The following is a 25,020-nucleotide window of genomic DNA, read 5'->3' on the forward strand; positions in this document are numbered from 1 at the left end:
CAATTATATGCCAACAAATTTAGTTACCTAGAAAAAACAGATGAATGTGTCTGAACATATACAACTTTTCAAGATTAAATTGTAAAGAAAATTTATACAAAACAGTAATGAATAAGAAGATTGAATTAGTAATAAATGTTTTCCATCAAACAAAATTCTCAGGACCTGAAGGTTTCACAATTGAATTCTAGAAAACATTTAAAGAAAAACCAATTCTTCTCAAACTCTTGAAAAAAATTGAAAAGGAAAGGATACTTCCTAATTTATTTCACAATGCCAGCATTACCTTAATAACAAAATCAGACAATATCACAATAAAAAAATAACAAAAATACAAGTCAATATCCCCAATCCACATAGATGCAAAATTCTTAGCAAAATACTATTAAACTGGATTTAACAGACCTTTGAAAAATCATCCACCATAATTAAGTAAGGCTCATCCTAGATATGCAAGGATGGCTCAACATGCACAAATCGATAAATATATACATCACATTAACAGAATATAGGGAAAAACAATTTCAATAGATGAATATTGGACAAAATTCAGCATTTCTTCATCATAAAAAACTCTCAACAAATTAGATATAAAAGGAATTTATGTCAACACAACAAAGGCCTAACATTAAATTGAATGAGGAAAAGTTGAAAAATTTTCCTCTAAGAACTGAAACAAAACAAGGATGACCACTCCTACCACTTCTCTTCCACATGGTGCTACAAGTCCTTGCCTGAGGAATTAGGTGAGGAGAAAAAAAAAAAGAAAAAATCCAAATTAGGAAAGAAAAAGTTAAATTGTTCTCAATTGTAGATTACATGATCTTTTATATAAAAAAACTCTAAAGACTCTATGAAAAAAACTGTTAGGACTGGTAAACAAATTTTGTAAAGTTGAAAGATAAAGTCAGCATACAAAAATCAGTAGCACTTCTATACAGTAACAGTGAACCATCCAAAAAAGAAAAAGAAAACAATGGCATTTATAACAGCTACAAAAAGTATTTAGGAATAAATTTAACCAAGAGATGAAATATCTCTACACTGAAAATTACAAAACACTGATGGTAGATACAGAAGAAGACATGAATAAGTTGAAAGATATGCCATGTTTATGTATTAGAAGTATTAATATTGTTAAAACATTCATACTATCCAAAGTTATCTATAGATTAAATGTAATCATCATCAAAATATCAATGACATTCTTTACAGAAATGTTAAACATCTTAAAATATCCATGGAATAGCAAACAACTTCCAATTACCAAAGCAATCTTGAGCAAAAAGGAAAAAGCTAGAGACATAACACTACCTGACTATAAAACATAGTACAATCAACCTAAATGTCCCTCAATGGGTGAGTGAATAAAAAATTTAGTAAATGCACACAATGGGATATCATTTAGCAATAGAAAAGTGAATCCTGACATTTTCAACAACAAGGATAAACCTGGAAGAAATTAGATTAAGCAAAATAAGCCAGGCACAGAAATACAAAAGCCATTCGATTTCACTCATATGTGTGTTTTTCAAAAGAACATATGATGTTCTTTTGAAAAGGATGGCTCAATAATAGAAAAGAGAATCTTATTGACAATATTGGTTTCTGAGCTAGGAAGAAAATATCCCCAGCATTGAGAAAAGTGCTCTCTCCTTGAAGAGGGGAAGGACAGGTTAGATTTTACACCCCACAAAGTTGGTATCATACAATAAAGTCATACATAAAGTCAATCATCAGGATGGAGGGGAAAAGCTATACATATTTTTGAGGGGAGTCAAGCACATGTGCAGTGGGTAAACATATGTAACATACATTCCATGTTCACTTTGGTGTGGGATTTTAGCATTAAAATGAGGTAGAATCTGGCACTTTAGGTCAAAAAGTGAACTATAGAAGTTGAAGATAATTTGTGTGCAGGCTCTGTAAGTTGGTTGAAACTGTCTTGAATTCCGCAGTAGCTTATCAGAAGAGAATGTTTGTAAGGACATTTCTCTGTCCAACCAGAGTTGTAGTGATCTGGGTTGTAAATCAAGAGTTTTGATAATTTGCTTGATAGTTCCTATTACTAGAACTTATACCCATAGGAATTTAGACATTTTCCATGCCAGCTGGGCTCTGAACCCTCCACCCATAGAAACTTGGTTTTCCTAAGCTTAGAGTTTATCTCAGTTGATAAAGTCACATCTACATTGGTATTTCTAATAACAGGTAGAATGTTAAAAAGTTGATCTCATATAATTCGGGAGTAGAATGATGGTTACTAGAGGCTGCAGTGGTTAGAGAGTGAGGGGAGCATTGGGGAGTTGCTGGTCAAAGGCTACATTATTATGGTAATAAAGGAGAAATAAACTCAAGAGACCTATTGTATAGCATGGTTGACTATAAATAATGACAATATATTGTATTTTTGAGAACTGCTGAGATGAGATTTTGCGTGTTCTTACCATAAAAATTTATGTGAGATAAATCATTGTTAATTAGCTAGATTTAACAATTCCAGAAAGTATATACATACTTCAAAACATCATGTTGTACATAAGAAATACATATAATGATATAGTTTCGATATTTATCACTGCCTGAATATCATGTTGAAATATAATTACCAATGCCGGAAGTGGGTCCTAGTGGGAGATGTTTGGATCACGGGGGTAAACAGATCCTTTATGACTTTGTGCCATCGTCTTTGCAATAGTGAGAAAGTTCTTGTGTGATCCAGTCATTTACAAGTATATACTTCTCAGCTGCACAAACTTTCTCTCTCTTGTTCTTTCTCTGGCCGTGTGATGTGCTTGCTCCTGCTTCACCTTCTGCCATGAGGGAAACCTTCCTGAAGTCTCACCCAAAGCAAATGGCAGTGCTATGTTTCCTGTACAGCCTGAAGAAATGTGAGCCAATTAAACCTCTTTACTTATAAATTACCCATATTCAGGTAGTTTTTTATAGCAATGCAAGAATGGACTAACACAGAAAATTGGTACTGAGGAGTGGGGAGTTGCTATAAAGATACCTGAAAATGTGGAAGAGGCTTTGAAACTGGGTAATGACAGGGGTTGGAAGAGTTTGGAGGGCTCAGAAGAAGACAGGTAGATGAGGGAAAGTTATGTTATGCCCAGACCGTTTATTCCCCGAAGAAGACCACCAGAGTCCAGAGTCAAAGCCAAGCGGCAAGGATCTTTACTGCAAGTTCGAACTTGGTCCCTCCATTCCACAACGTACAAGAGGGCCCCGAACGATACGTGTGCTCGCTTTTTGTAGCCCAATGTAAACAGGATATGCTAAGTTTCAGAGGAACAAGAGTATTCTTTTGGTTACAGCATTACAATTGGTTGTCATTTTAAGTTATACATTTAGTAGTTTTCTATTGGTTCCCACGCTTTCAGTAAAACCACAAACGGTTGTGACCTTATCGGGGGACTCTCCAGGTGGTGTTTTTCCAAAGTTGAGATATATGGAGGAATGTGTTTGTGCTGGGCCCAGGGCTGAGGAATGTGTGAATGTGTTTGTGTTGGGCTCAGGAAGTTGAGATATATGGAGGAATGTGTTTGTGCTGGGCCCAGGGCTGAGGAATGTGTGAATGTGTTTGTGTTGGGCTCAGGAAGTTGAGATATATGGAGGAATGTGTTTGTGCTGGGCCCAGGGCTGAGGAATGTGTGAATGTGTTTGTGCTCTTTCAGTTAGAGACTTCTTTTTTTTTTGAGACAGAGTTTTGCTTTTGTTGCCCAGGCTAGAGTGCAGTGTCATGATATCAGCTCACTGCAACCTCCACCTTCTGGGTTCAAGTGGTTCTCCTGTGTCAGCCTCCAGAGTAACTGGAACTACAATCACACACCACCACCATCGCTAATTTTTTTTTTTTTTTTTTTTTTTTTTTTTTTTTCTGTATTTTTAGTAGAGAGGGAGTTTCACCATGTTGGCCAGACTGGTCTTGAACTCTTGACCTCAGGTGATCGGCCTGTGTCAGCTTCCTAAAGTGCTGGGATTATGGGGGTGAGCCACTATGACTGGGCACAACTTCTTAAAGACCAGTTAAATTGTTGTGATGAAAATGCTAATAGTAACATTAACAGCAAATTCAGGCTGACAAGGTCTCAAATGGAAATCAGAAAGTTATTGGGAACTGGAGCAAAGGTCATGTGTGTTATGCCTTAGCAAAAGATTTGACTGCATTGTGTTCATGCTCTAAAGATCTGTGGAAGTTAATTTGAGAGTGATGACCTAAAGTATCTGGTGGAAGAAGTTTTTTAAGAGCAAAGTTTTCAAGAAATGGTGCGGCTGCTTCTAACAACCTATTCTTAGGTGCCAGAGTGAATAAATGACTTACAGTTGAAACATATTTTAAAGGAAAGCAGAGCATAAAAGATTGGAAGATTTGCAGTCCTGCCCATGTGACAGAGAGAGAAAAGCTTTTTTGGAAGAGAAATTCAAGCAGGCTGTGGAACAATCACTTGCTGGAGATATTTGCATAACTAAAAGGGAGCCAAGTGCTAATATCCAAGACAATGGGGGAAAAGGCCTTGAGGGCATTTCAGAGACCTTCCTAGCAGTCCCTCCCATAACAGGTATAGAGGACTAAAAGGGAAGAATGATTTCATGGGTCTGACTCAGGGCCCCACTGCCCTGCACAGCCTCAGGACACTGCTTCCCACATCTTGGCTGCTCCAGCTATACCTGTGGCTTAAAGGGGCCCAGATACAGCTCAGGCTGCCACTTTAGAGAATGCAAGCTATAAGCCTGGTGGCTTCCACATAGCATTCAGTCTGCAGGTGTATAGAGTGCAAGAGTCATGGATTCTTGGCAGCCTCTGCCTGGATTTCAGAGAATATAAGGAAAAGCCTGGACATCCAGGCAGAAGCTTTCTTTAGTGGTGAAGCCCTCACGGAAGCCCTACTAGTCTTCACAGAAGCCCTTCTATTGTGGAGGGGAGATGTAGCATTGGAGACCCAACAGAGAGTTCCCACTGGGGCACTGCCTAGTGGAGCTGTGGCCAGGGTCCCACCATCCTCCAGATTTGAGAATGGTCGAACCACCAGCAGCTTGAACCCTGCGCCTGGAAAAGCAACAGGTCAAATCGAGCCTATGAGAACAGCCCTAGGAGCTGGAACTTGCAAAGTTGCAAAGGTGGAGCTGTCCAAGGCATTAGAAGCCCACCCCTTCCACCAATGTGCCCTGGAGGTGGGCCAGGAAGTAAAAGGGATTATTTTGGAGATTTAAGATTTAATGAGTGCCTTGCTGTGTTCTGAACTTGCCCTTTTCATTTGGCTGATTTCTTTTGGAATGGGAATGATTACACAATGCCTATACTTCCATTGTACCTTGGGGGTAAACAATGTTTTTTTTTTTTTTTTTTTTTTTTTTTTTTTTTTAATTTTATAGGTTCATAAGTAGAAGGGATTTGCCTTCTTTCAGATTAGACTTTGGACTAATTAATAAGTCCAAATTTGGACTAATAACTAGTTAATGCTGCAATGAGTTAAGTCTTTGGGGGACTGTTGGGAAGGCATGATTATATTATGCAATGTAAGAAGGACATGTGATTTGGGAGAGGCCAGGGAAAGAATAATATAGTTTGGATTTTTGCCCCTGCTGAAATTTCATGTTGAGCTATAATTCCCAAGACCAGAGATGGGACCTGGTGGGAAGTGTTTGGATCACAAGAGCAGATCCCTCATGGCTTGGTGCTGTCTTTGTGATAGTGAGTGTGTTCTCATGAAGTATGGTCATTTAAAAGTGTGTGATATCTCCTCCCTGTGGTATTTCTATCTTGTTCCTGCTCTGGCCATGAGCTGTGACTACTCCCCTTTGCCTTTGACCATGAGGAAAACCTTCCTGAGACCTCCCTAGAAGTAAATGTCAGTGCTATGCTTCCTGTACAGCCTGCAGAAGCATGAGCCAATTGAGTTCTCTTCTTATAAATTACCCAGGCTAAGGTATTTCTTGACAGGAATGCAAGAATGGCCTAATAGATATAATTTAAAATTAATAAATTTGAAAAATAAAGATTGTGCATTTTTCTTCAACTTGACCATTTCAGAGTAAGACAGAATGCAAAATTTAAATATTCAAGGATAAACAGAAGCATAGTGGTGAATAGGTGTTATGAGATTTGCTCTTTGTTTTATTCATTAAAACAGATATTTTAAATTTGTTAGGAATTTTACATTTTTCAATTATTCTAAAAGGGCAAAAGTCAATTGGCTTTGGGAAGCAGAGGTCTCCTATGTGAGATTAAGTGTCATGTTTAAATGTGCATTTTAGTTATACACATATAAAATAACTACCTACTTATTTTTCTTGGATGTTATCTAAATTCGCTGAAAGAAAGCATGCCTGCTTCAGATGGCATTATTGAGTATTCTATTTAGGAGTAAATGCTGAGCTTTGTTAGTGTAATATAAATTGAACTTACACTTTGCAGTTTATATTGTGTTTAGTGGAAAGCTGCTCTTCTATATCAGCGAATTAATTGTTGTTTGGCAGAGAAGTTGGGGCTTCTGGGTTGCACACCGTTGTCTACTGAGCACTTTGCTTGGCCAGAACTCCCAAGAGGCTTTCAGGAGGATCATCCAAGTCAATATCCTTCTCAGCACTATGGAGAAAAGATTGAAAAGGAACTATGGCTTATTTTGGCACCATGCAACCAGACTAATGTGTTAATATACACCTGATATTTTATTTGAGATTCATTAGCCAGAGTTAATGTCATTTGTTGTCTGTATTTTTTGTTTTATTTAATTTTATTTATTTCTCTGTTAAAGAAAAACAGAGTTGGATAATGGCTTGAGTGGTAAAGCAGATCTTAATCAAGAACTCTTGCAATAGAGGACAAGAGACTCCAGTATAAATCAAACTGAATTTGAAATACAACAATAAAAATGTATGTTCATAGCCAAGGAATAGTTTGCATTGTGAGTGGAGCTCAGTGAATGAAAATTTACTAAGAAAAAAATTCAGGGATAAAGGGAGATTCTGGTTAAGTTGACCTAACAGGATTCTTGCTGAAGGCAGACCAGGGTGAGCAGACATCATCTGCAGGATGGTGGAAGGGGATACAAGTTTGAAACCAGCCTGACTAACATGATGAAACCCAGTCTCTACTAAAAATACAAAATTAGCTTGGCATGGCGGCACACTCCTGTAATCCCAGCTACTTGAGAGGCCAAGGAAAGAGAATTGCTTGAACCTGGAAGGCAGAGGTTGCAGTGAGCCTAGATCATGCCATTGCACTGCAGCCTGGGCAATAAGAGTGAAACTCCATCTCAGAAAAAAAAAAAAAAAAAAAAAAATATCAGGTGAGGATGATCAGACATCAAGGAGGGGTTTGTTCTAAATGGACTTAGCACAATTCTTGCTAAAACTGGTAATGCAACTTGACAGGAACAGAACAGGCACTGAAGATCTACGCCTAGAGGGCTTAAAGGAGCCTGACTAGAGTTTGGCCAAAGAGAAAATATTTGTGTTACTTTTCATGGCCATAAATCAGACTAGAACCCTACACATGAATACTTTAATCTCCCCATGAAAAATTATAAAATAATGCCCTGAGAAACCTCTTTCTATGGCCAAATACTTCCCTCTGGTGCATAAAAACCATTATGACAGTTTGACTTCTGTAATATCACCCCCACTTGTTCCAGGAGTTGGCTCAGCCATGGAAAATTCTCCATTCAAGCAATGAAAAGCACTTTTTCTTTTGAAATGCTCCCTTGCACCCAATCAGGGACTATCAAATGTGCCTGAAGATCGATTAGAAATCTCCCACTTCCCAAAGTCCCACCTTAATTGAACACCTGCCAATCAGATACTCTTTCAGTGTTTCCTCTTTTAACTCTATAAAGTGAACTCTTCTTTGTCATACCTCTTAACCCCTACTGAAACAAAGGTAATGCTATTTATAATAGCCAAAATCTATACAAAATCACAACAATACTATTTATAATAGTCAAAATCTAGAACAACCATATGCCTATCAACTAGAGAATGGATAAATAATAAAAAACAAAAATCAGTATTAATGCAAAGAACAAATGCTTAAATAAAATAAAATGCGTAATATGGAACACTATGAAGCATGAGAGTGTGGGGGTATTATGGATGGATCTCACAAATATAATGCTGAGAAAAGCCAAACACAAAACAATGCATATTGTATGATTTCATTTCCATTAAATTCACACACAAGATTATCTATTCTAGTATATTTAAAGTCAGGATTGTAGTTACCTAACTGAGAAATAGAGATAGAAAGACAGCCAGGGATAAGTTTCTGGTTTTATGTTTCTTGGTCTGGGTGCTAGAGGGACAGTGTTCATTTTATGAAAACTCAATTAGATAGAAATGGACTATTTATGCATATTTCTGTTTATATGCACATATTAAAATTCTAAAAAGAAATTTTAAAATGTTATCTTCTCTTATTGCCATAGGCTAGAGTTTTATATACCTCCTGAGACATAATAATGTGAAATAAAATAATTTAGGAAATATTCAAGCGACATTAATTTTCTCTACTCACAGTAAAAGTAACTTAGATTTATGAAAAAAACTTTATCAATGTTAATGCCTAAGTGTAATAATGGCTAAGAGTATTTTTAAAACATTCTCATCTTAGTTCACTATTTACACCCTACTGTACAAGTATCAATAACTTTAAGAATGAATCAGGCAAAAATAGAAGTTTTTTTCACTCTAGTAACATTTTAAAATACACATTTTTTTTCCTCTAGGCATGCTCACAATAACATTCTTCAATTTCTATGCTGAATAAAAGCACCATATTAAAATTTCAGAGTGGTTCAAGATCCTGAGACAAAATCGATTACATAAACAAAATTCAATAAATAGGAAACTCACAGTTCTTATCAGTAGACTGGTGTTTTATAGGTCTATATCACTTGAGAATGGTACTGTTCATAAGACCTTGCTAAGGGATAGGTTTGAATTGTATTCCTACGTGGCCCTGAATATCTCATCTCCAAGGCAACCAGTCAGTAATATACACTTTGTCTACCATGGAGTTGATAACATCTTGCCTACATAGTTAGCTTTTCAAGGTTCCCCGAATTATGTGTACAGATTTACACTTAGCTTTTATTTACTATATACAGTTTTTGCATGAGGATAAAGTCAAATCTAACTCTAAATATAACTATATTTTAAAGCCTTAAAAGTTATGAAATTGCCATTGAAAAAGTCCAGGTCAACTATATATAGAGAATATAAATAAGCAAAAATGATCAGTAAGTCAAGTCAAAATCTAGTGTTGAAACTGACCCAATAGTCCAATAGACAGCTTTTTTGTATAAATATATAAATTGACCCTTCTGGTCTTAAAAGTTGAAACTAATATTTGTTTTTTTCTGAGTTTCTTCCTCAGGAAAGGATGCTCAGCCTCTCAGAAAGCATGAAAGAACTGAAACTTCCTAGATCCTCTCATCCAGACAAGGAGATGCCAGGTCGCTCATTCATCATGACTGCTTCCTTACTTCTGCTGAGTTACTGTCTTCCCACACATGCTTACGTCTCTTCACTGCTATATAAATCCCTACTTTTAGTCAGTCTGGGAGAGGGACTTCAGACTGGTCGATTGAGCTTTTTCTTTTGGAATGTCAGTGTTTCATAGTGCTACTTTCATGCTCCATTATGAATTAGAACAGCTGAGTTTAGTGTCACAACTATTTAATATTTTGAAGAGCAAGGGCACTTTTCTAGACCTCAGCATTGTTAGAAAATATTTTTAGTGGCAGGAGGCAGACAAATCCTAGACAGAAAGGGGTGGATCCTCAGTGAAACCCCAGCTTCAAACCAGGACAGTTTAAAGTGTGAAAGCCAAGCTCCAAGTCTTGGATAAATCCACGGACTGAATTGAGATCCTCTCTTACCATTTCATGCACTTTCCTCTGATTGATTCCTACCCCTCACCTATTTTACATATACCTACACTTCCCTAATTGGTTTTTTGCACTGTCATGCCCACTTCTGAGTGGTGCCTTTTTTAAGCCTTTTTTGCGTACTTACAAACCAATCAGCATGCACTCCCCCATTCTGAGTTCATACAAGTCCCGAACTCAGCCACACTTTGAGTCTTTTGACTTTTGGATTGGGGAAAATAGTCGACTTTGGTTTGGGGTCCACCAACTTCAAATCCCCTCTTTACTGAAAGAAGTTCTATTGCTTAATAAAACTCTTCTCCATCCTTCTTACCCTTCCTTTGTCAATGTGACCTTATTCTTCTTGCATGTAAGACAAGAACTCAGGACCTGTTGAATGCCGATATGAAAAAGGCTGTAACACTCTAGCCATCCAACCCTCTACTGGTGCCAGGCAGCCACCCCACACAACAGGAAGCAGCAGTGGGACTGGACCAGCCCTGGAGTCATGGGCCAGAGCAGGGCAGCAGAACTGAACAAGTTGTAGCATGGAGAGGCTGAAGCATGCATGGCCCAGCCACAGGCTGAGTGTGGATCCTGCAGCGAGCAGGGATTCATGATGAGGTGCAAGCTAAGTGCAGCCTGAATGACCAAGTGGGTGGGGTGTCTCTTCTAGAGAGCCCAGAGCTAAGCGACGTCCAAGCAGGGGCGTTGTCAGCTGCAGAGGTCTCTAGCTGACAAAGCAGCGTGAAAGAATTTCTGTGTCAATATGTCAACAGTGGAATATTATTTGATTATATTAAAATCTGGAGACTCAAGAAGACACAAAACCTGTGCATAAAACTGCCTAAAAAACTGCTCTAAAGGCCGTCCATGGATCTCAAAAACTATATGAACATATGGAAAACTAAACATAAACACTTAAAAGTTTTCATAATTTTAAAGCAAGAGTTAAGAATGTCCTTCAGACTTAAAAATAAAGGTTTATCATTAGAGTAAGGCTAAATGAACTGAAAATAACAGTCATCAGGAGACCATGGGCCTCAGGTGGGGAAACATCCCTCAGATCTGGTTCCCAAATAGAAATAGATATTGAATAGGTGTTTTTATTATAATCAAAGGAGACAGACAATAGCCAAATATAGATGAGCTTCTTAAGCTCAAGGACAATATTGATTTAACTGGGAAGCCTAAAGAAGGGTTTTGAGGAGAAATTTGGAACTTCTCCTGGAATCTAACATTCTCCTTTCCAGTCTTTTGTTCACAGAGCAAACTTCTGCTTCCAGAATTAGGCATACAGGAAGGCAGATACAGAGAAAGACAGAGCAAAAATCCATGAGTAGAAACTTCTGTGGGAACTAGTACTAGGGTGGGAAAACCTAAACTGTAAGTAATGAATTCTAGAGACTCAGTGTGGACAAGTTTGAGAGCTGGTAAATCCAGGGATCATAGAGAAAACTACACACTTTTGTGAATTTTACCTTCTAGAGTCCTACAAATTCTCAGTGAAGATAGGAGAAAAAACAACTCTTTCTTCCAGCAGAGGGAGGGGTAAAGTAGACACATTGAAATATACCCAAAACATTCTGTTTTTAACAATGCCTTCCCTCATGAGAAACCACTCATCACAAAGTAAACTGAGTTATGCCAGGGCCTACCTGACCTAGAGTAAGAAAAATACTCTATTCTACCCTGTTCTAGCCTTCCACATGGGGAACGAGAAATATCCAATTCCAGCTACCTCTAGCCATCTGTCCTTCCTGAAAGCAATGGGTAAACTGAGAAGGACTTGTGAAGGTCATAGTCTAGGTATGTTTGTTCATTTAAAGTCTAAGAACAATAGAATACAAAGAAGGCATTCTGAAGTCACCTGATTAGTTCTTCGACTTTTAGTTCTTCTCTATTTCCCCAACTCATTACTTCCACATCCCTAAATGCCTATTTACCACAGCTCCTATTACTGAATATATCATGCCTCTTTTCAACTAAGATTATAAATCACATTAAAAAGAAGAAAAAAAAAAATAAAAGCAAATAAAACACAGTTTTAAGACAGACCAAGTGTAAGAACCAGACTCAGATATGGTTAGGATTTTGAAATTAGCAGGCTTGGAATTAAAACAAAAACAGTGATTAACATGCCAAGGCATATCAAAGTTTATCCATTAATATCCATTCGATAAAATAGACAACATACATGAACAGATGAGTAATATAGGCAGAGATGAAAATTCTAAGGAAGAATTGAATTAAATACTAAAAGCAAAAACACCAACATAAATGAAGAATACCTTTGGTGGACCCATTAGTAGGAAACTCCCAAAACTAAAAAGCAGAGGAAAAAAAGCCTAAAGAAGAAGAAGAAAAAATAAAGAAACCTGATTATCTAAATATTGTGGGACACATAAAAAGTATAATGTATGTAACAGTAATAACAGAGAGAAGAGAGAAAAGGACAGAAGAAAAGTTTGAAGAACTAATGACTGATGATTTTTCCCGAATGAATGTCAGAGACCAAACTACAAATCTAAGAAGCCCAGAAAATATCAAGTAGGATAAATATCAAAAAAATCTACACTTCTATCATAGTCATGTTCACTTACATAGCGTATCATTCTGTATCACATTCACCCCAGAAGATCTTGAAAGAAGGCAGAGGAAAAATGTACATTATCTAATGAGGAGCAAGAGTAAGAGTTACATTCATTTTCAAAAACAATGCAATCAAGAGAATGGAGAAAATGTTTATAGTGTCAAAAGAAATAAGATAGAATACTGTAACTAGCAAAATTACCCCTGGGAAATGAAAAAAGTCTTTCTCTGATAGGCAAACGTGAAAGAACTTTGTTACCAGTGGATCTGTCTTACAAGAACTTTTACAAAAATTAATGGAGAAAAAAATGATGAAGATGATAAATTTGTATATTTTTTAAAACTGCAGAAAAAATAAAAGAAAGTAAAATAAAATCTTTTATTGTTCTACCCAAATGATCTAATATATGACAGTTTTTTCAAAATATAGCACAAGGTATTGCATGCTAATAGCATAAGGATAATTGAAGTACATGGCAGCAATGATAAAAATAACAAGAAGCGGCCGGGCTCGGTGGCTCAAGCCTGTAATCCCAGCACTTTGGGAGGCCAAGACGGGCGGATCACAAGGTCAGGAGATCAAGACCATCCTGGCTAACCCGGTGAAACCCCGTCTCTACTAAAAAATACAAAAAAAAACCTAGCCAGGCGAGGTGGCGGGCGCCTGTAGTCCCAGCTACTCGAGAGGCTGAGGCAGGTGAATGGCGTGAACCCGGGAGGCGGAGCTTGCAGTGAGCTGAGATCTGGCCACTGCACTCCAGCCTGGGCGACAGAATGAGACTCTGTCTCAAAAAAAAAAAAAAAAAAAAAAAAAAAATTAACAAGAAGCAAGAATTAGGATCACTGAAGGAGTAAAGTGTTATTTGAAAATGGACTTGGATTAGTTTTAAATGCATATTCCAAACTATAGGGCAACCAGTAAAGAAGGGAAAATAAATATAATTGATATGCTAAGAAAAGAGAAAATAGAACCATAAGAAATGCTCAAATGAAAACAAATACAACTGAAAAACAGTGAAGGACAAAAAAATAGAAACACAAAATAAGGGCAAAGGCTAGAAAACAAAACAACTATGATAGAGAGTACTGCAATTATATCAATATTCACTATTAACATAAATAGACTAAATACACCAATTGAAAGACAGACTGTCAGAGTGGATCCAAAAAGGAAAGACCCAACTATATGTCATTTATAAGAAATGCACTCTAATTATGAAGACAGACCTCTTGATCCACCCGCCTCGGCCTCCCAAAGTGCTGGGATTACAGAAGTGAGCCACCGCACCCAGCCATTCCTTGGGGAAATTGAATGGAGAGCACTGCTATCCTGGCTTTGTCATGCAATAAAGTCACAAACATTCATCCCCAGCAATTTCCATGTAAATATACATCTGATCAATCCACAGACTAAGAACAAGCCACCATCCAAGAAATGCTTTGTTAGCTTTTTATTTTATTTTTCACGGTGTCAATAACAGAAGAGTCACCTGGATCCTATCTCAGGCATTATTCAGATAATTAGTTCTCTCCAATAGACAAACATATCCGTTCTGAAATAGTGTTTGCAAACCACTGCTAAAAAATAAAACTAACTAGCAAAAATTGACAGTTACAGCCCAGAAGACTTAGAGGGTTTCAGTGGTTTTCCCATTCCTTCTTAAATATTTAAAATGATGTTTTGATAATAAATTCTTCAAATCAAAGTGAGCCATGAGTTTTCACTTCGTTTTATCTGGAGTCTTGCATTATTAAAAACATGTACTCTTGATGAGGAGCGGGTAAGGCTGGAATATGAAGGACTTTGCTAGTTTTGTGATATGATCATTTTAATACACTGAATATCCACCTCAGCTCCAGGACCTCACCATATGAAATAACTGTTATATTCTGTATAAAACTTAGTCTAAAAAAGGAAAAAATAATTGCTAAATGATTAGATGCCTATAAATGCATGAAAGATAAAAGAAAACTGCAATTAGCTATGGTAACACAGTTAAGAAATAATGTTTCTCTGTCAATTACTATTATCTAGAGCTCCATCAGAGCTGGGAAAATATATTTTCTTTCTAGATTTATCTGAATTCAACTGGCTTATTTGAAGTTATATTAGGTCTGATAAGAAAGGTAGCCTGAAACACTAAAAAGTTCATTATCAATAGTTTATTAAATGATCAAGGGTTTGTGCTTTGTATTGAATGATTTATTGCTGCATAAAAGTATGTGGGTATTGATAGTAATTTTCTAGATAAAACATGTTTAACCAGGATTCTGGATGTTATTACTACTAGCTAATTCAGAGACCTCATACTCATAGCAAAAGAGTACAATTAAACTTGAGTTATATGAAATTGTGAAGCTCCATGTGACCGAAGGAACAGACTTCTCTGTTACTTGTTTTTCTAGGGATAGAGCCTTATCTGACTTAGATATCTAACATCTGAATATTCTTTTATGCAATCACAAACAATGGAAGATCTGCTTCTTTTCATTTATATCCTCAATTTGTTAAAATTATCTAATATTCGCTGGATGTATCATGTAGTGGTCAACACTCTGGACTATAAAATTGTCTAATCTAGAAAAATAATAATTTAAAATATTAACATGCCTGGATTTGGTCATCAATTTTTTAATTAAAAATCCCATGGCAACTGACTCATTTGCCTTTTTCAATGGCTGTGCAAAATGTTTTAATATATTCTTATGTGTCTTGTCATAGATTGCAGTAATAAGCAATTGTCAAGGCAAAACAAATATTAGTTGATATCTATATGTGTATCTAACTATCCCTATCTATGTAAATCCTATTTAAATGACATTTTAAAGTGCATCAAATATTCTCTCTGGACATGAACACTGCTGAAGCAAGCTAATTCTAAGCTTATCATCATTATAATGCCATTAAACATTTAGTGCTCTCTCACTGAGATTGGCAAAATAACTCAGCAATTTCTTCATCAGAATCTCTTCTGCTCCTCTATTCATAGTTTCACTTTTAATATCTTTCAGTTTTATCTAAAACAAATATTTTGCTAGAAATTCCCATTTGGTGAGAATCAAGAACCTTACAAAACATCTTGCTATTTTCTGCCCCTCTGTTAATTTTTATGACTGAAAGATACAAGAGACAGAAAAGCAAGTGAAGATCCCTGACTTGTGTTCTATCAGCAGGAAGAATTGGATTAATTAAAATGGGAAGAAATGATCTTTACTTGATTTAACTAATATGTAAGTTGTCAACCTCCTGCCAAAATATAAACATTAATTCTTATGGAAGTCACAGAAAACCTAGACTTTACAAAAAATAAAGACTTTAGTCATTACTTAAAATCTTGTATACACCCTGAAGTCTTACTTAATATTTTTGAGAGAAAATTTGTAATGCTATTTTCCAAAAGAGGATCAACAGATGGCCATAATATAAACCTAAGACATTATTAATTTATTTTAAATAATTATAAACAATTATTTGTTTCCCTTTAATAGTCTCTTAAAATATCTGAAATTCAAAAGTTCTGTGGAGGAATTTTTAAAAATAATGTATCTTTAATGCCCTTGAAAATCTTATGCAAAGCTGACAGATATCACTTCTCAAAATAGAGAGATGTAGGTATAGTTACATGTAGCTATATAAAGACATATAACAATAACTCCATGATAATATAAAAGCAGTTGCATTATACGATAATAAGCACTAATCATATAAAGTATTAATAAAGTAAAACAGAGACAGAATTTAATGAGAGTCAATTATTGACTTAGATCTTTGAAATCCAAACTGATGGAAATTATTTTTTAAAGTACCATGAAAAAGTTCAAATTTTAACAAATGTGAAACTAGAAACAAGAAAATACCACCATAGGCAGATTCTACTGAATATGTACACTTTAGCACTATAAACCGTGATTTAAACACTTAACTCCTTTTGTCTTTTTAATTCTTAACGCACTAGGGCAAGAGTCACTAAACATAGGCCTTCAAACTTTTCACCTAGTTTTGTATATGAAGTTGTATTGATACACAGCCACACTCATTGATTTGAGTATTGTCTACAGTTGATTTTTCCCTAAAACTGAGGAGTAGCTGCAACAGAACTGGTAGTTCACAAGCCTAAACTATTTACCATCTGGCCTTAAAATCTTTTGCCGACTTCTGCCCTATACAGTTATCACCTCCTTAACTTGGAAGAATCAAAGCATTACTGGGGATTGTGTGAGTGAGTGTGTGTGTGTGTATGTGTGTGTGTGTAATAGTAAAAGAAAGAGACATGGAGAGAGAAAGGAAAGAAGTAGAGACTTCATCTATTAAAAGTATATTTTTATATTGATGAGGGACCTTTTGAAGTGAAAATTTATGTATTTGGAAGAATAGCAACAGTAGTTTAAATTATGAGAAAAAAAACTATAAAGACTAGGAGCAGTGGGTCTTCCAATTTTTTCTGAAAGGGAAATCTTAATAGGATTTTTTTAAAAAAAATTACTCTTGATTTGCTGTCATATAAAATGTCAATTCCTTCAATACATACTATGATTTTCAATTTAGATGCACAGTCTGTATCAGGAACTTGATGGTGTAAAGAATATGTGAAAGAGGCAGAGCATTCTGGGAAAATGGCAGAGTGAGAAGTACCAGTTATCTGTATCCACACCTGGATCAAAATTGCAGTGGTGGAATCTGTCTAAGGTAACTAAAATCATGTGTACATAATGGCATTTCAGTCAATGACAGACTGCATAGATTTCACTGCATCTTTTCTTCATTTAAATATGTTTAGATGCACAAATACTTACCATTGTGCTACAACTACCTCCAGTATTCAGTAAAGTAACATGCTGTACAGGTTTGTACCTTAGTAGCAATGGCTATACCATATAGCGTAGATGTATAGTAGACTATACGACTTAGCTTTGTGTAAGTACACTCCATGATGTTCTCACAATAACAAAATTGCCTAAGAATGCATTTCCTAAAATGTATCCCCTTTGGTAAGTGATATGTGACCATATTTGGAACCGTAGAGACTATCGAAGGCTTGTGATTTCCAGGGGAAGGCTTGGATGGTAAATTGTAGTAATTTTCAGTCAATTTCAGCTCTTAACACAATAACTATGGTTCCCCATCCTTCAGTACCATCGCAGGCAGCCATGCATATATTCTTGGAGCAGCTTGCACTCAACTTGCACAAGCAGGGTGGGCAAAAGCAATTCTGCCTGCCCTACCAATCTTGGGGATTTGTGCTCTGATTGCTGACTGCTGTTTCTAATGATAGAGGTACAGATTAAGAAATGAATGGCCATTGTTGTTGCACCTCCATCCATTATTCCAAGCCTCCTCATTCTAGCACAAGTCCCTTCTAGGTAAGTTAGATGACCGGTGCTCTCTTTTCCCCTCGTCATTTTTCTCTTTATACTTAGAGAAGAATGAAAATAAAAACACAGCATACTAAAACTTAAGGGTGCAGAGAAAGCAATACTAAAAGGGAATTTATAGCTATAAGCACATTAAAAAATAAGAAATATTTCAAATCAACAATCTGGCTTTACAACTTAAGGACCTAGGAAAAGAAGAACAAACTAAAACCAAAGCTGACAGAAGCAAAGAAGTAATTTAAAAAAGAGCAGAGATAAATGGAGACTGGAAAAAAAATAAAAAGAAAAATCAATGAAATAAAAAGTTATTTCTTTAAAACGATCAAAAAAAAAAAAAAAAAAAAAAAACCTTTAGCTAGATGGACTAAAAAGGAGAGAAAATTCAAATTACTAAACTCAGAAAGGAAAGTAGGGGCATTATTACCAATTCTACAGACATTAAAAGGGTTATAAGACAGTACTATGAAAAACTGCATATCAACTGATTGGATAACCTACATTTATATGGAAAAATTCCTAGAAACACAAAAACTATAAAAACTAAATCACAAATAAATAGAAAATCAGAATAAAACAATTAATATTAAATAAAAGCAATAGACCTACAACTAGTAAACTAGATTAAATCAGTAAATAAAAATTCCCTGACAAAGGCCATGTGCCTGGTGGCTTCTCCAGTGAATTCTACCAAACATTTAAAGAACTAACACTAATCCTTCTCTAACTTTTCCAAAAAATTGAAAAGGATGGAATACTTCCTAACTCCTTCTAGGAGGCTACTCATTAACTGGATATTAAAGCCAGACAAAGACATTACAAGGAAAGAAAACTGCAGGCCAATATTCATTATGAATATTGACACAAAAATCCTCTGCCAGGGGCAGTGGCTCAAGCTTGTAATCCCAGTACTTTTGGAGGCCAAGATGGGCAGATCACGAGGTCAGGAGATCCAGACCATCCTGGCTAACACTGTGAAACCCCGTCTCTACAAAAAATAAAAAAAACTAGCTGGGCAAGGTGGCGGGTGCCTGTAGTCACAGCTACTCGGGAGGCTGAAGCAGGAGAATGGCGTAAAAACCTGGGAGGGGGCGCTTGCAGTGAGCTGAGATCCAGCCACTGCACTCCAGCCTGGGTGACAGATCAAGATTCTGTCTCAAAAAAATAAATAAATAAATAAATAAATAAATAAATCCTCAACAAAATACTAGCAAACTGAATTCAACAGAATATTAAAGTGATTATACATTATGAGCAAGTGAGATTTACTCTGTAATGTAAGGGTAATCCAATATTCAAAAAAAATCAATGTAATATACTATATTAATATACTGAAGGATGGTGATCTCAATTGATGTAGAAAAGGCATATGACACCAAAAAAGAGCCTGCATTGCCAAGACAATCTTAAGTCAAAAGAACAAAGCTGGAGGCATCACACTACCTGACTTCAAACTATACTACAAGGCTACAGTAACCAAAACAGCATGGTACCGGTGCCAAAACAGAGATATAGACCAATGGAACAAAACAGAGTCCTCAGAAATAATACCACACATCTACAGCCATCTGATCTTTGACAAACCTGAGAAAAACAAGAAATGGGGAAAGGATTCCCTATTTAATAAATGGTGCTGGGAAAATTGGCTGGCCATAAGTAGAAAGCTGATACTGGATCCTTTCCTTACTCCATATACGAACATTAATTCAAGATGGATTAGAGACTTAAATGTTAGATCTAATACTATAAAAACCCTAGAAGAAAACCTTGGTAATACCATTCAGGACATAGGCATGGGCAAGGACTTCATGTCTAAAACACCAAAAGCAACAGCAACAAAAGCCAAAATTGACAAATGGGATCTAATTAAACTAAAGAGCTTCTGCACAGCAAAAGAAACTACTATCAGAGTGAACCAGCAACCTACAGAATGGGAGAAAATTTTTGCAATCTACTCATCTGACAAAGGGCTAATATCCAGAACCTACAAAGAACTCAAACAAATTTACAAGAAAAAAACAACCCCATCAAAAAGTGGGCAAAGGATATGAACAGACATTTCTCAAAAGAAGACATTCATACAGCCAACAGACACATGAAAATATGCTCGTCATCACTGGCCATCAGAGGAATACAAATCAAAACCACAATGAGATACCATCTCACACCAGTTAGAATGGCAATCATTAAAAAGTCAAGAAACAACAACAGGTGCTGGAGAGGATGTGGAGAAATAGGAACACTTTTACACTGTCGGTGGGATTGTAAACTAGTTCAACCATTATGGAAAACAGTGTGGCGATTCCTCAAGGATCTAGAACGAGAAGTACCATATGATCCAGCCATCCCATTACTGGGTATATACCCAAAGGATTATAAATCATGCTGCTATAAAGACACATGCACACATATGTTCATTGCAGCACTATTCACAATAGTAAAGACTTGGAATCAACCCAAATGTCCATCAGTGACAGACTGGATTAAGAAAATGTGGCACATATACACCATGGAATACTATGCAGCCATAAAAAAGGATGAGTTTGTGTCCTTTGTAGGGACATGGATGCAGCTGGAAACCATCATTCTCAGCAAACTATCACAAGAACAGGAAACCAAACACCGCATGTTCTCACTCATAGTTGGGAACTGAACAATGAGATCACCTGGACTTGGGAAGGGGAACATCACACACCGGGGCCTATTATGAGGAGGGGGGAAGGGGGAGGGATTGCACTGTGAGTTATACCTGATATAAATGACGAGTTGATGGGTGCTGAGGAGTTGATGGGTGCAGCACACCAACATGGCACAAGTATACAAATGTAAGAAACCTGCACGTTGTGCACATGTACCCTAGAACTTAAAGTGTAATAATAATAATAAAAAAAGAAAAGGCATATGACAAAATTCATGACCTTGTTTTTTTATATAAAAGTAAAGGAGTTTTTTAGTGGTGAAAGCACTCAATAAACTAGAAATAGCAAAAATTTCTCCAACATAAAAGGACCAGATAAAAACAACAATAACAACAAAACACCCACAGTGAACATCACACTCAGTGGTTAAAGACTAAAAACTTATCCTCTAGCCTCAGGAATAAGAAAAGGATGCCGACTTTCTCTACTTCTATTCAATATAATGCTGGAAGTTCTAGCCAGAGCAATTAGTCAAGGAAAAAAATAGGTGGGGGGCATCTGAGTTGGAAATGAATAAACAACCCCCATGTGAAATAGCAAATTTAGACCCTTACCTAATATCATACACAAAAATTAGTTTACAATGTATCAAAGACCTATTATAGGCCTGAAACTAAAAACTCTTAGAAGAAAACATAGGGCAAACAGTTTATGACATTGGATTTGACAATAATTTCAGAATATAATACCAAAGGCACAGGGGACAAAAAAAAGAGCTAGACAAATAGAACTTCATTAACATTTTAAATTTTGTGCATCAAAAGACACTATCCACAGAGTAAAAAGGCAATGCACAAATTGGGAGAAAATACTTCCAAATCATATAAATCCAGGCGATTAATATCCAGACTACATAAAGAACACCTAACTGAACAACAAACCCAAGCCAATTCAATGATGAGAAATGGATGTGAGCAGCTGTTTCTCTAAAGAAGATACACAAATGAGTACAAATGGCCAATAAACACACTAAAAGATGTTCAACGTTAGTAAAACGCAAAGCAAAACTACATTGAGATACCACCTCACACACATAGGATAGATACTATCAAAAACATAAAATAACAAGTGTTGGTGAGGATATGGAGTAATTGTAACCTTTGCACATTGTTGGTAGAAATGAAACATGATACAGCCACTGTAGAAAAGAGTATGGTGGTTACTCAAAATATTAAAAATAGAATTATCCTATGGTCCAATAATTCTACTTCTGGATATATGCCCCAAAGGATTGAAACCAGCATCCCAATGATATATTTTTACCCTCTTATCAATAGCATCATGATTTACAATAATTAAAACATGGAAGCAGCCCAAATGTTAATCACTGAATAAATAAGAAAATGTGATAGATACATACAATCGAAAATTAATCAGCGTTAATGAGAAGGAAATTCTAACATACACTACAACATGGAAGACACTTGAGAGCATTATGCTAAGTGAAACAAGCCAGGCACACACATGCATACACAAAAATGAATACTGTTTTCTTCCACTTCTATGAAGTATGTACAGTATTCAAAATCATAGAGACAGAAAGTAGAATGGTAGATTCCAAGAGTTGGGGGGAGGGGCAAATAAGGAGTTATTGTTTAATGAATATAGACTTTTAATTTTACAAGATGAAGATATCTGGAGATAGATGGTAGTAATGACTGCTCCTTATAAATGTATTTATTATCACTGAGCTATATAATTAAAATGGTTAAGATAGTACAATTTATGTTTTATGTATTAAACCACAATATTTAAAATGGTGGAAAAATGAAAAAACATCACTTTCCTTGAAGCATGTGCAGTAATGGGGCTGAGGGGGATACAAGGTAAATATACCTTTACTCTTGAATAACTTGTACTCAGCATGTACATCTACACGTCGTGTGACACCCTGGCCGTTCAGTAACTACACTATATATCCTGTGTAACAGTAACTATATATCCTGTATAATAATGTTGTCCTTACTCCTTTTTTTTTTTTTTTCTTTTTTTTTGAGATGGAGTCTCGCTCTGTCGCCCAGGCTGGAGTGCAGTGGCCGGATCTCAGCTCACTGCAAGCTCCGCCTCCCGGGTTCACGCCATTCTCCTGCCTCAGCCTCCGGAGCAGCTGGGACTACAGGCGCCCGCCACCACGCCCGGCTAGTTTTTTGTATTTTTTAGTAGAGACGGGGTTTCACCGTGTTAGCCAGGATGGTCTCGATCTCCTGACCTCGTGATCCGCCCGTCTCGGCCTCCCAAAGTGCTGGGATTACAGGCTTGAGCCACCGCGCCCGGCCCCTTACTCCTTTCTTAACTGATCATTATCCTGGTCATATTCTAGAATCCTTCACTGCCAGAAAATCCACCACTTCCAAAATCTTAATCTCCAATAACACAGCCTAACCTACACTTTTCATTTTTCTATTTATTTCCTCTATATTATCATTCTGGCCGTTTTTAATCCTATCAGATTTCCAATCCTTCTATTGTATTGCTTGACTGCATGTCCTCATGTCCTATGTTTCCTCCTTTCTCCAAGAATGATTTCCAGGACCCATGACTATCTGATCAAATTAGTAATGCATGTTACAAAGCCTTAGGCAAACAAGACATTTTTATCAGGCACAATATTCTAAGGGCTTGGAAGATATCTCCCAGGAGCTGACCAAGGCCTATTCTGAAGTCAAGACTTCATTTGTAATGTGCAGAGTTAGAAAAGTAACCTGCAAGTTATTTCCCTCTTGCACATGTTTTTATGGAAAACTGCTCAAAAATTATCTATCCTTTGTGTACAATTCTTTTTCCTAGTTATTCCAATGTGATTTAGAATAGTAGGGAATATTCAAAAGTTAAAACAAATAATAAAACCTTTTATTAAATGGAACAGCATAAGAAATGCACGTGGCAGTATGCGAAACTCAGATTGAACTAGTTTAGTAATACAAAACAAATTAAATTTGAAGCTAAGAGGTAAAACTGAGCAATCATTTAACCTGAAATCAAGTTTGATATGCCCTCTTCAATTTCTAAATATAGAGATGAAGGAAAATAAGTTTTTTTTAAAACAAAAAACCACAAAAACTAAAACTAAAAACATTGCCGACAGGCCCTGCCACCATGTGGTATTCATGTTTGTCCATAGTCGCTGATTTGCTTGAGACAGTCTAAGTCTACAGTTGTTTTTTACCCACAATTATTAATATTGTCCCTTTTCACTCTGGTTTAGTTGATAAATTATATGGCCACTGGAAGCTGCAATATTTGTGGAGAAATCAGTTCCTGTGAGGCAGAGAAAGCGTTTCATGAGAAACAGGAGATTGGATCCAGGCTCACTACTTTTATTTTTTTTTTTTTGAGGCGGAGTCAACCCGGGCTGGAGTGCAGTGGCCGGATCTCAGCTCACTGCAAGCTCCGCCTCCCGGGTTTACGCCATTCTCCTGCCTCAGCCTCCCGAGTAGCTGGGACTACAGGCGCGGCCACTTCGCCCGGCTAGTTTTTGTATTTTTAGTAGAGACAGGGTTTCACCGTGTTAGCCAGGAAGGTCTCGATCTCCTGATCTCGTGATACACCCTCCTCGGCCTCCCAAAGTGCTGGGATTACAGGCTTGAGCCACCGCGCCCGGCCCCAGGCTCACTTCTTAACCACCATACTCTTTTCTACAGTGGCTGTATCATGTTTCATTTCTACCAACAATGTGCAAAGGTTACAATTACTCCATATCCTCACCAACACTTGTTATTTTATGTTTTTGATAGTATCTATCAAAAGTTGAAGTTGTTGTTGATAGTTTCTTAAGGTATAGCTTACAGCAAAAAAAGATTTAGATGGGTGAAAAAATGCATATAGAATCTAGGGAGGGAGCAGAAACAAAACAAACTGTCTAATGAGATCGTACGAAGCTCTGAGATACTCCCCAACCGATTCATGTTGGAATGTGGGAATAAAGGCAAGGGCAGCCAACATCAAAACCACAAAATTTCAAAAAGTGAAAATGAATCTTTTTCTGCAAAATGAGACTGTAAATCAAAATTTCGTAATAAATGGAGCAAAATAATAAAAGTAATCTAATGTTAAGATGTATAAAACTGTGACAAACGAAAACTCATTAAAAAACTGTTAAGATGGAATCCCCCCTCTGTGGCCTACAGCATGTGGTTAGTGCTACAAGATGTTCCTAGAGAGCCATCAGCAACATAAAGCAGTAAACCCTTGGTTAAACGGATCTGGAAAATTATATTACATAGATTTTCAACACCATCCTTTTACTTTCCACTTTATAATAAAGCCTAATATTTATGGTGTATTTCATAATAAAAATAGATTTATGTATATATGGCATGAAACACATTGCCCCAACAGTTTTTAGCTTAAAACAACAAATATTTATTATGATAGAGTGCTAAGAATCAAGGCATAGCATGGTTTTATGGCTCTGAGTCATGGCTGCAGTCTAGCTGTTGATGGACAGACACATGTATTTCGTTTTGTGCTTTTATGTTAATCCATAG

Source organism: Rhinopithecus roxellana, chromosome 2, assembly GCF_007565055.1.
Source record: "Rhinopithecus roxellana isolate Shanxi Qingling chromosome 2, ASM756505v1, whole genome shotgun sequence".
NCBI classification, from domain to species: Eukaryota; Metazoa; Chordata; class Mammalia; order Primates; family Cercopithecidae; genus Rhinopithecus; species Rhinopithecus roxellana.